Source organism: Chrysochloris asiatica, unplaced genomic scaffold (genome assembly GCF_000296735.1).
Source record: "Chrysochloris asiatica unplaced genomic scaffold, ChrAsi1.0 scaffold00269, whole genome shotgun sequence".
In the NCBI taxonomy this organism is placed as follows: Eukaryota; Metazoa; Chordata; class Mammalia; order Afrosoricida; family Chrysochloridae; genus Chrysochloris; species Chrysochloris asiatica.
In genome coordinates, this window is record NW_006408787.1 from 3015075 (window position 1) to 3020369 (window position 5295).

Genomic DNA, 5295 nt, shown 5'->3' on the forward strand with positions numbered 1-5295 from the left:
GCCAGGTGGCATCATTGATGGACTCAAGTGTGGCAGCGGTAGTGGGGTTGGGCCAGGATCGAACATTGTTTCATTCTGCTGTGCACGGGGTCGCTATGAGTCGGTTCCGACTCGATGGCACCTGACAACAATAACAACAAATATCAGTTTGTGGTCTAAGTTGCTTCTGATCTAAACCATGGTATTTTCAATAGCATAGAAATTGGACAGTGAACAAAGAAGAACATAGAAGAATTGATGCATTTAAGTTATTGTATTGTTGTTGTTTGGTGCTATCAAGTTGGTACTGATTTATAGCGATCCTATGCACAACAGAAAAAAAACACTGCCCTGTCCTGGGCCAACCTCACAATTCTTGCCACACTTGAGCCCATTGATGCTACAACTTTGCCAATCCATCTCACTGGGGGTCTTCCTCTTTTTCTATGGCCTTTACCAGACATGATTTAAAATGCCTTGGACTGCCAAAAGAACAAAAAGATCTGTCCTGGAAGAAGTACATCCAGAATGTTCCTTGGAAGCCAGGAAGACCAGACATCATTTCTCATATTTTGGACATACTATCAGGAAAATTGAGTCCCTGGAGAAGGATATCATGTTTTATAAAGTAGAAGATCAGAGAAAATGAGCAAGACCCCAATGAGACAGATTTATACAGTGGAATCTTTGAAAACTTCAAAGGGCTCAGAAATAGCAACTATTGTGAGGTTGGTACTAGACCTGGCAGTGTTTCATTCTGTTGTGCATAAATTCGTTATGAATTGGTAACATCTCAATGGCACCTTGTTGTTGTTGTTAAGTGCCGTGTAGTCAGTTCTGACTCATAGTGACCCTGTATAGGGTTTCTGAGGCTGTATATCTTTATGGGAGCAGAAAGCCTCATCTTTCTCCCGCGGAGCAGCTGGTAGTTTCGAACTGCTGACCTTGCAGTTTGCAGCCCGATTTGTAACAACTATGCTACCAGAGCTCCTTCAATGGCACTTACCAACAACAATATATATTTATAATCTTGATGATAACAATTTTTATAGTTGTATTATTAGAATATATTTATCTTAAGTCAATCTTCCCCCCAACAATTATAGGCAAACCTACAATGGTTGAAGGAAGACTAGATGTTAACATCCCTGGTTGCTCAGCACTCTTTGTCATTCCATTTGCTGACTTATTAAATACTTTTGTAGTGCCCAGAGTTGAGTAGCTCCCAGTTGGAAATTCAGTGCAGTATCTACAGAGATGTGTATAATAAGTCAGGATGATAATGCTTCTTTAGAAATTAATAACAATACTATCAACTTCTCATTGAAACTCCTAGGAAAATAGATTGTAGTGCAGTATTTTAAAACTTGTGGTTCATATTCAACCCACACACTGTAAAGATATGTTATAACAATTATTAATGAGTGGGTTATTGTTGTTAGGTTAAGTCCAAGTAATAGAGGCCCTATGCACAATAGAAGGCGATACTTCCCAGTCCTGTGCCAGCCATCCTCACAATTCTTGTCACATTTGAACACATTGTTGTAGCCATTGTACCAATTTACCTTGCTGGATTTCTACTAATGTTTTCCTGACTCTCCAATTGCCAAGAATGATATCCTTTTCCAAGGACTTGTCCCTCTTGATAACATGTGCAAAGTATGGGGGAAGAAATCTCATCCTCATGTCTGAGAAACTTTCTGGCTATACTTTTTTCAAAACAGATTATTTTGTTCTTTGGCAGTACTTTTAGTATTCTTCACTAATATCATACTTCCAATGCATCTTTTCTTTTACACTATCCTTGTAAGCTGGACATTCATTGTCCAGCTTTCACATGTATATGAGACTATTGACTATACTATGTTTTGGGTCAGGCACACCTTAGTTCTCAAAGTGACATCTTTGCAGTTTAACTCTTTAAACATATCTTCTGCAGCATATCTGCATAACACAAAAAATCCTTTAATCTATTGGTTGCTGGTTCCTTGAGTGTTGACTATGGATCCAATAAAATAAAATCTATAACAACTTCTTCAGTATTGTCTCCATTTACCATGATGTTATTTATTGATCCTGTAGTGAGGAATTTTGTTTCCTTTATATTGAGGTATAGTCCGTACTGAAGACTATATTCTTTGATCTTCATAAATACGTACTTCAAGTCATCTTCACTTCCTACAAGCAACGCAGTGTTTTCTGCCTATCACAAGTTGTAAATAAGTCTTCCTCAAATCCTAATGCCAATTTCTTCTTCATATAACTCTGAGTTTCACATTATGTGCTCAGCATACAGATTGAGTAAGTACGGTGAAAGGATACAATCATCACACACATCTTTCCTGATTTTATTTTAAAATGTATTTGCTGTTCTTATTGGTTATCATTATGATCTCAACATACAATTCAATGTTTTAGAAAGCACATTCTTTGCAATGTTATCAATAGTTTGTCATGAGTCATGTAGTTGAAAGTCTCTGCATAGTTAATAAATAACAAGTAAAATTATATCTAAGGGGCTTTGGTAGCCTAATGGTTACAAATCAGACTGCTAATCTCAGAGTCAACAGTTCAGAACCATCAGCAGTTCCACAGGAGAAAGATGAGGCTTTCTGCTGTTGTAAAGATTTACAGCCTCAGAAACCCTATACAGGGTCGCTATGAGTTGGAACCAACTCCACGGCACATAACCACCACCACCAAAAGTATAATGGATACTGTCTGCTTTCAGTCAAGATCTATTTGTCATCAGCAATGATATCCCTTGTTCTATGTTCTTCTCTGAATTTTGCTTGAATTTCTGGAAGCTCATTATTGACATACTGTTTCAGCCATTTTTTAATCATCTTGAGAAAAATTTTACTTGTAGGTGATATCAATGACGTTGTTCAATGATTTCTTACTCAGTTGGATCACCTTTATTTGGAATGAGCACAAATAGCAATCTCTTCCAGCTGGTTAGTGAGGTAGCTGTCTTCCCAATTCCCTGGAACAGACAAGTGAGTGTATCCAATGCTTCACATAAATATTTGTATTCTGTCAATTCCTGTAACTTTGTGTTTCACCAATGCCCTCAGTACAGCTTGGATTTTTTCCTTCCTCATCATATATATGCTACTTCATGAAATGATTAAACCTTGACCATTTCTTCTTAGTACAGTGACTCTTTGTATTTCTTCCATCCTCTTTTGATGATTCTTGCATCACTCAACATTTACCCATAGAATCTTTCAGTATTGCACATTGAGGATTGAACTTTTTCTTCAGTTCTTTCAGCTTGAAAATGTTGAGCATCTAATTCCCTTTAAGTTTTCTAACACTTGGTCCTTGCACATTTCATTATAATGCTTTGTCTCTTGTGCTGCCCTTTGAAATTTTGAAAGTCAGTATACTTATTATGATTTCAAATCGCTCTTATCTTAACCACTACTTGTCAGTGGTCACATTTGTATTAGACAAGGACTTTCAGTTTGTTGACTTGCTCGTCTTTCTATTCCTGTATATTCTATATACTCACATATGTAATGTTACCTGACCATCTTAAGTATATGAGTATAGAATCTATGAACCTTAATCTCATTTGTTTTATTTTGTGTTTTTTGTTGTTGTTGTTGTTTAAGTTTTTATTGTGAATTATGTGATAATTTACATGGGAAAACATTAGCTTTACATTCATTCTATTGTACATCGTTTCATTGTAATGATTACAATCTCTTCCATGAATCATCAAATAACCAAAGGGTACACCCTGCAAGTCTGCCCTCTGGCCACCAATACACAACCGCTCTCCCTCCCTGAGTCCAGATTCCTTAGCCACTCCATCTCTCCACGTCATCATCTCTGCCTCCATCTTTGATGTTACTGCTTCTCTGTGTAGGGTTCTGCACTCCTCTTCTCTCCCTTGATGGTCCCAAGAGACTCCGCTCCCGGACTGCAAAATCAAGCAGTCCCCTCCTTTTGTTACAAAACGTATACGTTTACATTTTCATCCCTCACAGTCAGTCCTGATAGCAATGATTTACTATTGTACCACCAGAGTCTTATCCCCATCTCCTTTCATCAGCCCCATCTAGGCAGATTGTAAATCACTCAGTAGAAATTCTACCTCACCCTGCACCCTCTGGAACTACAGTCCTTCTTGAAAACTTGTAAGCCAGTCATTTCTTGCCTTTGTAGTCCACCTCCCCTTATAGGTAGCCAATGTCTAAGTTGCCCATCCCTGTCAACCCTACGTACCAAGCCGGTGGGAGTGATCTGCACTGTAAAATGTGTTCCCTCTTTTGAGCTACTACATCCATAAGTATAGGTCAAGTTCATCGAATTGTAGCAGATTACTCTTCTTTTACTCTTCTTTATTTTTCTAGTCGAGTTCTTATCATCCAACCATTGAAGCCAGGTCAGGTGGGTACCATCTGCAAGTATGGGTGTTCTTGTGCATCTTACCTCACTTCATATCAGCTGGACACTTCACTTTCTGTACCAGTCCTCTGTGGCTATGTCACTGTCTCTGGGCCCAGGATTCCCAAGGTCTTGCCACAGTGCTGGCCAACTAGGTCTCAATTTGGGTTCATAGGAGTCTATTTAAAGTGGTCAGACTTAGCTCACAACTTCATTGCTGTTTTTCTCCCCACTTCCCCTTATCGGTGACCAGCATGATCACCAGCAGGACCATCAAGGCAAGTGGTCGGGTCCCCTCAGAGCTCCCAAGTGAGCAACTTGCTTGTTCTTGTAGTAGTCAATCTGACTGCCATTACTGTTTTTTTTTTTTACTTTTCCTGAAGACTTTCTTTCAAGAAATATCTTCTGTTCTTCTAGCTGCTCCAGAATGGTCTGCTTACCCTTTCAAGTGAAAATTTCCCACCTCAGAAGATTCTGGATGGGGTTCAGGATTCCACCTATGGTTTTATGCAACACAAAGGCTCTGCAGGAAGCCTCCTTCACTGGGCAAGTTCTAGACCCATTTTAGGTATTCCAGTCAGTTATAGGCTGAAGATGGACTTACAAGCTTTCTATGATGATATTTCTGGCTATTCCTTTCTCTCTTCTTCAAGTGTCTACAATAATAGGCAAGGGAAATCAAGATTCAAAAGACAGCTAAGCACCTTAACATCATTTCACTCTTTTACCCATTCAAATCATGACTCAATCCCTGTATCCCAGAGCTCTGGTGTTCCAAGGTTAAGCATATAGCATTATTTAGATCTGTCCCACTTAACCCATGCAAAACTGCCTAATCACTCTCCCATCCAACTTGTTCTTCCAGTCCCCTCCCCCTTCTTGTGTATTGCCCTATCCCACCCCCAGAACCCAAGCTAT